General features: G+C 45.2%; 1 protein-coding gene across 4 annotated transcripts in view; it reads left to right on the top strand.

Annotated features, from left to right (window-relative positions):
• Positions 1-12,730, top strand: part of RAB27A (RAB27A, member RAS oncogene family) — a 533,740-nt gene that overhangs the window by 337,273 nt on the left and 183,737 nt on the right. Inside the window, exon 1 of one of the 4 annotated variants that reach the window (XM_078684859.1) lies at positions 1,867-2,012. The exons of 2 other annotated variants lie outside the window; for them this stretch is intronic. The gene's annotated coding sequence lies outside the window, so the exon portion shown is untranslated. Of the gene's footprint in view, positions 1-1,866; positions 2,013-3,204; positions 3,342-12,730 lie in introns of those variants that run through there. One more of the 4 variants, XM_078684860.1, reaches the window with a different exon arrangement.

Genomic DNA, 12,730 nt, shown 5'->3' with positions numbered 1-12,730 from the left:
AGGAAAAAAAAGGCGAGTACAAGTGTTACTGGCAATACACAATTTCCAATAGGTACATATACAGTTATGGCAAGCCATCAGGGATCATGTCCGCAATATACTGGCAGTCTGTCCACTCCGCCATGGCCGGGGATGGCGATATATGGGAGCAAGGTATGAATGAACTAGTATTCAGTCGTATCAAACTCATATTTTCGCTTTAGTTCCTGCCAAAACACACAGCTCCTCCAATATTTGCATTTCTATCCACTTTTCCGTCTGTATAGACCATGAACTTACATCTGCCCTGTCTCTCCTCAGGTAGGGAGAGCGAGCACTCGCTTTTGAAGATGTCTTGCTATGATCTGTTGATGTACCATCTTGCCCGAGCATCTCAGCATCATTATATTGTAACAGATACGCCCTCACTGGGCCCTGTGTCTTTGTGAGCCGCGAAGCCCGCGGCTGTAACAATGCTGTGGCTCCATCATTGCTTGTAATCCTATCTTTAGCCCTGTCTTTCTCATCTGGCACAGGGACCCTGCAGCAATGGGTTGCAACTCTGCGCCTGGGCAAGGGCAGTGCAATTGCGGCAAATCTTTTAAAGCTGTTGGAAAGCCTTTTAACATAACCCAAGACAGCAACCATTGCATCTCGGTCAATGTGTCTTCACATAATTGTAGATGTAATTCGTAGAATGTTGGCCCAAAGACCATGGAATGGTGGGCAGAGGAGAACAGCATCCTTATTTGCACAATGAAGATGTACTATTAGCTTTAAATTAATGTAACCTCGAGACCTACATAAATACTCCGGAAAGATTAAAAAAAGTTTAACAATTGGAAAGAAGGGGCCTCGGGAAAATAAAGAATTGGCCACCAGCAAGGGGCTGAAGTGTATGTTTTTATCCATTATATGGATGTGCACGTGATGACTGAAAGTGCCGCTGGAATGCAGGCAAACCTGTGGCTTAAGTAGGCTGGCCCACTGCCTGATGCTGCATGCCATTGTGGGCAGGCCTGTGGATGAAAAGGACTGACTATGTATGTGTGTTTGTATTTTTGATTTGAATGTATAACGTAACAAAATAAATGAAGGCTCTTTCTAGCCAGAACTAAAAACCAAGCGGTCTTCTATCCATTCTTAAAACAGTTATTGGCAACGCCAACAGGACAGGTTTATATTTTGAGTCCGGACTAATACATGTATGCCTGCTGCAATGAAACACGCAAGCAAAGGCATTGCTTTCTGCATAACGGACACGTGTGAGATAAAGTATTTGGTGTGTCCTGTTTCTGTGTACTTTTGAGACGTAGAATAGTTCCTTACACACTGCAATGCAAGCACTCCGTGGAGGCAGAATGTTACACCAAACAGCCAATAGCAATAGGCGCAAGAGTTGACTCTTCTGGCTGGGTCCGAAGCCCACTCAATGTACATTTTAAAGAGCTGGTGACATTATGTCATACAGACAGACCGAGCAAGTGTTGCTTCCGAGTAGATGGAAAAAATAAATGCTCGGTATATACGTAAATACAATTAACGCTGATTTTAGCTAGATGGAAATAAACTAGCATCCACCACATTTGCACACATGTTGTTTCACGTGGCCTTTTAATGCGTCGCAGCTTTGGGCATTAATGCCTTGTTTGGCAGAAGATGATGCCTGGAAGGGAGTCGTTTGTTACATGATGCTTTCCTGTGCCTGTGCCAGCTGCAGAGAGTAAAATAACAGGGTCTGGAGTGATAACCGCGATGGCCTACGGCTTTGCTTGGCCCTGGAAGGGGCCGCGTTTGGGAGATGTCCGATTCGCAGCGCTCCTCCGCCGCCGGCCTCACCACCCCTCCTCTGCTCTCACACACCAGACAGGCACACCTTTATCTGCTCTCAGTCACACACCGCAGTGCAAACAGGTGACACGTCGGCTAATCGCCTGTGTGCGAAGCAGGTGGAGCCGAGGAGTGCTCCTGCTGCAGACACCTACCCGAGCTTAGAGCTCGCCCGGATCCCTGACCCCGGTGCCGCAAAGAAGGTGAGTCGCTTTGTGTTTAATACAAAAACAAGTTGCATCCAAGATATAAAAGTTACGTTTTCACTAGATCTCTTGATAGCCGTCCGCTGCCCACCGAGGGCAGTGCCTGCGCAAAAGCAGCTGCGACTGATGGATGTTGTGCGCGCGCCTGGATGGTTTTACCTCACGTGTGGCGCTGCTGGGCTCACAGCAACAGGTGTTCGGGAAGGGCTGCGAACCCTGGCGCGAGGTGGGGTACGGAGCCCTGGCGCGAGGTGGGGTACGGAGCCCTGGCGCGAGGTGTGGTACTCGCGAGACGGAGCCGTCTGCCTCCGCTCAGCTCCGTGTTCGACGTACTGCGGGGCACACACCGGCGTCACGGGAAGCCCCTTCCGTCACCTTCTCGGCGCTTCATCTAACAACCCACAATGAATGTGGCTGTCGCGTTTTAGCAGGAGCATTAAAGGCATGCGCGATTGGGTACTTGAGTCCTTATTGAGACCTGTCCAAAGGTCAGCTGCAGATTTCACCTAACTGTTAAATGGTCCCATGTCGGCTTCCAGACAATCTTGGCGTTTTAGCCGACAAAAAGAAGCATGTTGGGATTTGTAGTTTATTGTTTCCAGGTAGTGAGCTACAAGTCCACAGGAAGCTTACTGCTGCCGTAATAAAACAAAATCCACAGAAAGCCGTCTCCGTGACGTGACTCAGTTGACAGCTGTCGTGCGTTCCTTTTGCTGCCCAACCTGATGTGCAGCGGAAAAAGGAAGATGTAACATTTCCACCTCCAGTATCTCTGGGTGATGTGCACGTTTTACTCTCACTGAAGACACTGCTAACACCACACGTCCCTTCACACGCCCCACCCGTAGGAGTTCAGGGGCCCGGCGCGCGCCAGTTATAACCACGAGAAGTTTAATCTGTTCATAGGGTCGAGGCTCCCTCGGAGGCAGGCTTCCAGCCACAGCATGCCAAGGATGAGATGCTGAGCTGCCCCCCCCCCCCTTAGGAAGAGCTGGGGGTGAGTTAAATTACTCAGAGGAGGAGACCAAGTGCCCGGTATTTGGGGAGGGAAGGTGGAAAACGAGTCAAACCAGTAGAACAAACTGGACAGGTTGCTTGGATAAAGGTGAGGGGTGGGGCCGGCTGCCGCTCTGCCAGAAGCGGTTCAAGCGGAAAATGCAGAGAGCCGGGCGTTCTGTACGTCGCTCTGCTTGATCGCAGCAGTACAGGGCTGCTGGGCACCGGTGGGCAGGGAGAGGTGTACAGGACCACCGGGGATCGGAGCACGGGGCCCTAGGCGTACAGCGACACTGGGCATCGGTCGGTCTGGAAGGCGCAGCTTCACAGGTAGGATTTGTAAGTTAAATCCTGGCTTTGCCAATCTTTGTGGTCTTGGGCAAATAATACACAGACCAGCGCTGGACTGTCTGAATGCTGACCCCAAATTCTTGATGTTTGAACTACATGAAGGTCGTTGTATGAGCCAACCTAGAGCAGACTGTACCCCCAATATTTTTTAAAACCTATTAGTAATTGCCGTTTTTTTTAATGCTCTGTCCAACTGGAGACTGCCAGGTGGAGAGCTCTTGGCTTTAGAGCTGCAACGCAGTCCCTCTCGCATTGCGTTTCTTGTGATTGGTTGGAACCCATAGTAAGATTTGCCTCTCTTCCGCTTGAAGTGTGAAATAGAATTAAAAAAACACACGGACGGAGACCGATGACAGCTGCCAGGTGCTAACTTTCAGCTGTTACATTTGGGCAAAAAAGTGTAAAATGCTTGATGGGGAACTTCCTGTTTAGGGGAAACAAAAGAAACAAGCATTGGCAACGCCATTACGTCTCACTTTTGGGATACCGTGCATTAGTAAAAAAGTAAAATAAACAAGCATTGGCATAGTCATTAGGTCTCAACCTTTTCTTTTTGGCGATGCTGTACATCAACCAAAATATATATTTTTTTATCATGATGTGTTTTGTGCATAAGCGTCAATATGCTACTTGTGTTCGAGTCATTCAGTAGGCATGCACATTTATGATACTGTAAATGAACAATCAATCAATCAATCGGGGACTTTTAAAGCACGCTACTCCCTTGTGAAGGTCTCGAGGGGGTGGGGGCAGTGCGAGCAGCTCCATAGGTCATCTGAAGAGAGCCAGGTCTTGAGATCCTTTCTGAATTGGTGCAGTGTCGGGCTTCGTCTGATGGGAAGGGGGAGTTCTTTCCAGTTCTTGTCCGCGATGTAGGAGAAGCAGGCCCGGTTCTAGCGAGTGGGCTGGGTGGGCCAGGCCCACCCAAACATGAGCCTGGCCCACCCAAACAGGAGCCTTGGCCCTCGCAGTGAGGGCTTGAAGGCAGGCGTCTTTGGGATGTAAGTGCTTCAACCCTCCCCCGTCGCGTGTGCAGCCCGGGCCGAGGGTCGCACACACACACACACACACACACACACACACAGACAGTTTTAGAGATTATCGCAGCCGCACCCGAGTACTTCACAGGTCTTTACAAGACCATGTATATGTTAACGAGGCTTTGTTTATTTTTTCACCCCTTCTTCTCTGCATGGCAAAAGGCGACACATCCTTTCTTTGTTTGGTAACCTTTGCTTACTGTCCTGCTGCGTTGATATTTATTTTTATATGCAGCGCAGGAGAAAATAAGTTTGTTTATTCCTATTCACCTTTCCTGACCCTTGCAGTGGCTTATCACATAAGGCTGTGGCACACAGTTTGACTAATGGAGTAGTTAAGAGAATGTGTTACTATATATTTTTCTTTTTAAAATTTGCACAGGCCCAGCAGAATACAAAATGCCCAGATAACGCTGGACATTAATAATCCTGCTGGAGAGCAATCATGTGTCTGTTACTAGTTGTCAAATGCAGATGAACTGTATTTTATGTGGATAGCTCCAGGGCTTTGAGTGGGATGAAAAAACTGGGGGGGTCTCTCAAAGGGGGTGGCCAATGTAATTGAGGACATGGCTTAAAAACAGTACGTTAAAAATCTGTGTTTAGCAGTGTTCAGCCCGACTTGTATTTTGCTGGTTCTGTCATTGCATCCAGTTATTTGATACAACAAATAATATCATACCTACAAGTCAGGACTATTGGCTTTGTTAATGGTTGTTAGTTTCATAAGATAATTAACAACAACTATGGCTTGTATATAATTGCAAAAGCTTCCGGTTAAAGCACTGGTGACGTCAAAACAATGTTGCTGCTCCTGAGTTTCAAAAAGAGAAGGGAAATCCAGAGAGAAAATGACTCTCTTCAAAGGATTTCCCTTCCCCCTACAACGCTCACCTGGCATGACATCATGTCGTAACATTCCACATGTGAGTAGTGTGAGCAGGGTACACCGATGTGCCTGCTGTCGCGAAACGGGTCTCTATTGGGCTCTGTTTTGTGCCCTGGCACTTTTTTCTGGACTGCAGTGACTGCAGTTCGGAAAAAACGGACTATCTGTGACCAGCGCACAAAACAGAGCCCGATAGAGATCTGTTTCGAGGCCCCTTTAAAAAAACTGCCGGTGTTCAGACCCGGTGAGACCCGGCCCACTTAAAGCCCTGGATAGCTCAGTGGGTTACTGCCTTTGTCACCGAGATCCTTGTGTTACTTGCTGTTCAGAAATTACAATCCTAACATAGGACAGTAACCAATGAACTGTCATCTAAGAGCTACATACAAACATGAATGGTATAGTTAGAACTTCGCTTTTTTGGTTTTGTGATATAGTTAGAACTGCCCCAGTCTTTCATTATTCTATTGTAGTTAAAATGAGTAAGTTTGGGCAGATATACATTTTTATCAGTAAAGCTGACCCCCATGGAATACTCTTTAAATCCTAAGGTTGTGTTTCCCCAGATCAAACCCTATTAAAATATCCCTCCCACCAGTATGGATGACATGTGATTCATACACCTTATAATCCTCATTAGCTTATGTGACATTCCCTATAGACTGATTTACATACTTGTATGATTCATTGTCTCTGTATAATGTGTGCGTTGTGTAAAGTACTGATACACACTACACTGATATGAGTAGCGCTATGCGACAAATGAAATGCATATGAGAGAGGGGGTATGTAAAGATGAGGGGCACTGTTGGAGGGTGGCAGTGAGGGAATCGGAGGAGGAGGTTGTGGGAGGGGCTATGGAGCGATGAGGGGCACTGGTGGAGGGTGGCAGTGAGGGAATCCGAGGAAGAGGTCATGGGGTGGAAGGGGGAGTTAGTGAGAGATGTGGGGCACTGGTGGAGGGTGGCATTGAGGGAATCCGAGGAGGAGGTCAATACGGGGAGGGCTATGTGGAGAGGAGGGGCACTTGTGGCATGTGGCTTTGAGGGAATACGAGGAGGAGGTCAATAGAGGGGGGCATTGGGAGATGAGGGGCACTGTTGGAAGGTGGGAGTAAAGGTATTTACGGAGAAAGAGGTTATTGGCGCAGCGCCCAAAAAGACTTTCGCATCAGCGCTGAAGCCGGCCTTTCTGTTTTTGTTTATTTAATTAGCAGTCGGGTCATAAGGGCTACTGTGGAAAATACTTTAAAGTGTGTGCTGATTATATTTACTGCTATATTCAATGTTTTAAGTTTGAAGGTGATTTTCCTAATGTTTTTACCGGGGAAAATTAAAGTGGAGTCCGATGGTGCCTGATATGGGGCTGGGACCCAAGGTCATCTGTGAGATAAGGTGCACTGGAGAGGAGTAGTGGATAATCAAGCCTGTAAGGGAGTGCGTTGCAGAGTCCGTGGTAAGGTGGAGGTAGTAATGAAGAGGGATTCTCCCTGAAGGCTCGCACAGAGGGAGCCCGAGAAGTGTCACTTGCCTGATACTCCCACCTCAGAAACCTCCTCTTCCCATCAAAGGGACATTACATAGAAAAACACTTTTTAGAGTGATCACATTTAGAAAGAGATTTGGGAAAGAGTGCGTTTTACTGGGCCTTGTAAGACTAAGAAGAGATAAAGGAGAGCCCTGAAGCAGGCCTGCCTAGACATATATGTGAAAAATCGAGCTCGCACTGGCCCACCCAAATGCACCCTTGGCCCACCCAAATAAAAATTACTGGAACCGGGCCTGAGGAGAAGGATCTGCCACCCGCACTGGCCCTATGGATGTGAGGGACCATGGCTAGGTCTTCATAGGGGAGGTTTCTCTAGGGGAGATTAGTACGTTGAGGTATTGGGGTCCGGTGTTATGGAGGGCTTTGTAGGCGTGTATGAGCAGTTTGAAGGGTATTTTTTTTCGATGTATCGAGCATAATGCAAGAAGTAGCGAGGCAAGGATAAGTGATACGTTTTTTTAACCACTATGCTATTCTATTTCTTAAAATGCCCACACAGCACTTTTTTCTCTGCGGGTGCCACATCTCTAATATAATTTTTGTTTGTAAAATATAGAGGGGTGAGATCAGGTAACACGTTATTTCAAATTTATTACATTTTGCACACTTTTATTTTCATGTATTTGGATCTGTCCTATGCAAACACTATGTAGGTATGTTAACAATATCTATGAATATTTCTATAACTGAAATCCTACAGGAGAAATCACAGGTTACCATTGTAGATGCAGCACTGTCTACTTCTGACTTGAATATTCTCCATCAAAACTATTCATAGACCATTTGCTGTGGTTCCACTTAAATGAAGCCAGAGTCGCAGAGATGTTTGTGTGCTTTTCACACGCTAAGAATAAAAAGTTCATTTTAATGATTAACATTCAGGAGGAAATATATAAAAAAGTGACATATCAGGGGTTAACCCATATCGGGAACATGCTAAAGAAGTATGCAAAAAGTCCTTTGTACGCTGTATTTATCTTATTCCTGTCATTGCTGAAATCATCACGGCACACAAAATGTAAATCCTGGATACTAATGCATTGCATCCAAAAAGAAAGTGTCAATTTTTCTTCCGAGTGTAAAAATAGAGAACAACTTTCAGTAATTAGTTTTAACTCAGTTACATTATGCATACATTTTACCTCCATACTACACATTCTTGGGTCGCCATCTGTCAATAATAAACTAATTTTCTTCATTAGATGGCCCCAGGTCAGCAGCCTAAAACATACTGTGCACTTACCCTGCCAATTATAATAGGTGTGCGGGTAGAAACTTTCACACATCATAAACTTTCTTTGAAATATCCTCCCGCTCCGTCTTACATTGGATCAAGACGTTCTGTGATAGACAGAGCACTGATATCCCACCTGTTCGTCACAAGAGAACACGCCTCAGGTGAAAGATCAAGGGTATGATTTATAGTTTGAGGAATAGAGTACTTCATCGCAAACCTGAAAAAGTGCCCAGTCCGCAAAACCCTCGGCTCACCCACCTCATTTGGCTCCATTGATGAAAAAGTTCTTCTAACAGAGATGGGGCTGTCGGAGGAAAGATGTTAAATTCCCCACCCTATTTAAGGTGGACGACGTAATGACCTTTTTTTCCTGTATCTTACCACCCAGTGAAAAATAAGGACTCCACCCCAAACATTTGGGGTGTGTGGGATTATTAGTTTTTTGTTTTTCTGAAACAAACTGCTGTTTTGGGAGTTTGTGTATGAAAAGCAAAGAATTGTTAGAAGTTCGATGGTCAGCCTTCAAAACTGAAGGTGGTTGGCCACCAAAGTTTTGTACATCAAAAGAAGCCGCTGTGATGGCGGTTCCTTATAGTGTACACAGGGCACAGCTGGGCTGGTCGTTTTCTCAAAATTTGACAGACAATAGTCTGCCAGGATGGTGGCGGTAATGTCATCTGCCACCCTGGTTGAAAGTGTGCGGTCTATCAAATCCTAAATCAAGCCATAGGCATCCTTTGGCCCTCTGAATCACTGGCACTTCTTCTGTCTCGAGGAAGTTATTGACAAGTGGTGTTAGCACTATAATACACACTCCACTAAAATCAAAATAAGCGTTCATAATTGTACAAATAATTAGCTCTAGGGATACAGGTTGTTCTTACTGTTTTTAAGTGTCTCCATTTCAGGGTTATTTAAAAAAACTTTTTTTTTTACTTAACGTACATTTTCCATCTCACCATTCCAAGTCTTGCTGGCCATGTCATCTTTTGGCACATTAACTTTTCTTTCATTGTTTTTAACTATGGCATCATCTTGACAGTTTAAACAACAATTTCATTGCAACAGTCTAGAAGCTTTATTTTTGTTTTTCATAGTGTTTAAGTGTGGACACAGCCTGTACATAGATACATTGATGCTGATTAGTACTTATAGTAACATAGCCCAGAAGAGGTTAGACAGTAGGATCATGGGAAGAATGGCACACATTTGGTTGATCATAGGGGGTGGGAGGGGCAGAACGCTAGGGGGTGTAGTGGGTCTTACAGGTCTTCTGGAACGGGAAGGGGTTGTAGTAGGAATAGTTTGCAATTGTTGAAAGAGAGTCATCTTTGGATCATTCTAGAATTGGTAGTGTAAATTTGTTACATAGAGAGGGAAGCCATTCATAAGGTTACAAGATGATTCTATGTCACCGGAATACTGCTTTTCTGAACCTGGGCTGCCATTTCAAGAATGGGTGCATTTTAGATGTTATTCATAATTTAGTTCAATTAGTTCTTTCTATAAGAAATTGGATTATTAGTTGAGGGGGTTGAGTACCCACCTGAAATAATATTCACAATCCTCCTCCTGGTGAACCACTATTGTCACAAAATAAATCTGTGTTTACCCCTCTTGTACCTTTGTAAAAAAGCATTTAGGCTTAATTTGGAGGCAATGTCTGAAGTATTTTAGCAACAGTCAAACAGTAAGAAAAGGAAAACACAACACAAGAAAATTCCCAATCCAATTTAGAAAAATATAGTACATTTTAGTAAATACAATTGCACCAAAAATCCAATAAGTAGAACTAGAAATATGCATTTTTAAAGTTTGAAGTAAAATTGTGCAAGAAAGCTCAAATTGTCAACTCTAGTTATCTTCATGCCTGAGACTGGGTCAAAGTTAGAAGTTAAGGACGGCTGCAATGGTGTGTATGTCTGACACAGGGAACAGGTTTGTCCCGCTGGTTGGTTAACCTCCTGTCTTAGAAATTATTATGGAGGAAAAATGGCTGTTGACGAAGCCCCAGCATGCCAAGCTGGAACCAAAGTGGAGCTTGATGACAGCGGGTTGCTAAAGAGCTAGGTACCACTGTGGTTACTGATGAAGATGGGACAGTTCCAAGTGGGCGAAGTCTGAGGTCGGTGCACAGGAAGGCCTCGATGTTAATTGGATAGTACCCGGCGTTGGTCTATATGAAGCCATCTACGTTCGGAAATAAAATCATTTTTTCTGGAAGGTTGATCTCCTTCAGTAGGGCAAACCATCAATCTGAGGTTGGCCGAATTTTCGATGGCTGCGGCTTCAATGCCCATCCCAGTGTCTGTTTGTTCTTCAGGCAACACTTTGTCAAAACGTTTCTAAGTCCAACTTCTTGCAGTTTGGGGGGCAGGAGGAGCACACTCTAACATCAGGAAAGGGTCCAGAACATGAGGGAGCTTCACTTAGGTGGTAGGACTCACTCCAACAGACGCTAGTTGGAACTGGTCAGATGGGCACTTACAGGGAACAACACCCCTGGAAGCTGTTTATGCATCCCTGTAGCTCAAATAGAAGCCCGGCCAACTGACCCTTGGAGTTACTACTGGGTGTCCTGGGTTCAAGGCAAGCAGATCAGGCTTCTTTCAGGTTCTTCAGACAGCAGGGCACTCCTAATTCTTCACAGGTCCTGAAGTGTTCTAAGTAGAGTTCTGTGAGGGTCCACCTTTATGCCCCATGCAAGCCTTTGGATGGAGGGCAACTCTTTGTCCACCCCAAAACCACTCCAGGTCTGTTCCTCTACCTCCACTCGGTTTGGTGCCTGCCTGACTAGAAAGACAAATGGGAGGAAGGCCTGGGCGTGAGCTTCATCTGCTAGTGACAAAGTAGGTATCCTTTGAAGCTCAGGAAGGAGCTGGGCACAACTGTCAAATGTGGTGTACCCCTTGCCACTCCCAGGTCCCTTTGTCAGCTGTCTGGGAGCAATACATATTTCTCGCCAGGGGAGCCATTAGGAGTCAGGTGACAGCTGGAGACTAGCAGGAAAGTCTTTTGGTTTTAGATAAGAAAATTACAACATATTAAAAGTGACATTTACAAAATAGTGATATAATATTTGACCCGACCATTAAGTTGGATTTTAAAATATTATTCCAATGAGTCCTTGAACGATTTTTCGAGCTACTCTCAAACGGAATTTAGCTCTTATTAAAGGTAGTAGTGAAAACCAGTGCTAACCTATGGGAGAGCCAGCCTTGCCATGGATAAATATGCTTAGGTTTTTCACTGCTGAGGCATGTAAAACATTTAATATACAATTATGCATACTCTAGGGGTGGCTTATAAGTATTAAAAAGGAATGTTTAGGATTGGTAAAAGGTTTGTCAGGTCGAAATAGCAGTTTAAAGCTGTGCACTCACGGTGCAGTGGCGGGCCTGGAAACATGGTTTACTGTGCTACATTAGTGGGTGGCAAAATGAGTGCTGCAGCCCACTAGTAGCTTTTACTCTAAAGGCCCTGGGTACATGGTTTACAGTATTGTAGGGGCTTATATGTAACTAAATGTGCAAATAAGTTATATATGTTTAACATCTAGAGTACAAAACGTTACCACTGCATAGTGGGAGTAAAGTGCACAGAGCTACAAAGTCAACAAAAATAGTGTTCCGTAAAAAGACAAAAAAAATCCGGGTGACCCTGCAGGAAGGGCATATTTCCAAAACTTTCCTTGCGGGTTCTTTGGATTAGCAACTTGTCTGTATCAAGACTGCAACTATATCTTTGGCCTCCAGTGATTCTTCTTCTTTTTCTTCGTATTTTTTTATATTTATTTATTTTATTTCTTATAAAGCGCTAACAATCATCCAGAGTAGGATATCATGGCGCCGTAGTAGCTACAGTGCGTGGTGGGTTGGCATAGGTCGTGTTAGATTAGTCTGGTTTAGGGAAGAGGAAGGTTTTCAGATGTTTCCTGAATGCCAAGTGGCAGTCCGTGAGTCGGAGGGCCGCGGGCAGTTCGTTCCATTTGGTTGCGGCTATGTGGAGAAGGCTCGCTCTCCCATCCTGGCTCTCTTCACCCGAGTGGTTCTTGCTCTTGCCGTGAATTGAGAGCGAAGATTTCTGGTTGGAGCATAGAACTGAATCCTGTTTCTAAGAATAAGTGGGCCTGTATTATGCAATGCTCTGTGTGTTATACACATCATTTTGAAAGTTGCTCTTTGCTTCATTGGCAGCCAATGAAGATGACGTAGACAGCTCTTGGCTGAGTCAAACTTTCTTTTCATGCAAACGGCCTTGGCCGCTGCGTTCTGCACCATTTGAAGTTTAGTGAAGAGATATTCTGCCATGCCTACGAACAGGGAGTTTCCGTAGTCCAGCCTGCTCATCAGCAGAGACCTGACCAGGATCTTTCGGCACTCTATGGGAATCCAGGGGAAGACTCTTCTAAGCATCTTTAGTACAGCAAAGCCTTTGCCGCATATAGTGGATACGTGGGATTTCATAGATAGGGAGGTGTCAAGCATTACTCCTAGATTTCTTGCTGTTAGTGTCGGAGTTGGTGGAGTACCCAGGGATTCTGGCCACCAACTGTCGTTCCACAGTTGAGTGTGTCCGCCGAACAGCAATATCGCAGATTTGTCTGCATTTAGTTTGAGACAATGGTTGTGCATCCAGTCAGACAGTTCTGAGA

This window comes from Lissotriton helveticus, chromosome 3_2, assembly GCF_964261635.1.
Source record: "Lissotriton helveticus chromosome 3_2, aLisHel1.1, whole genome shotgun sequence".
Taxonomy (NCBI): Eukaryota; Metazoa; Chordata; class Amphibia; order Caudata; family Salamandridae; genus Lissotriton; species Lissotriton helveticus.
This window is presented reverse-complemented; position numbering and strand designations above follow the sequence as displayed.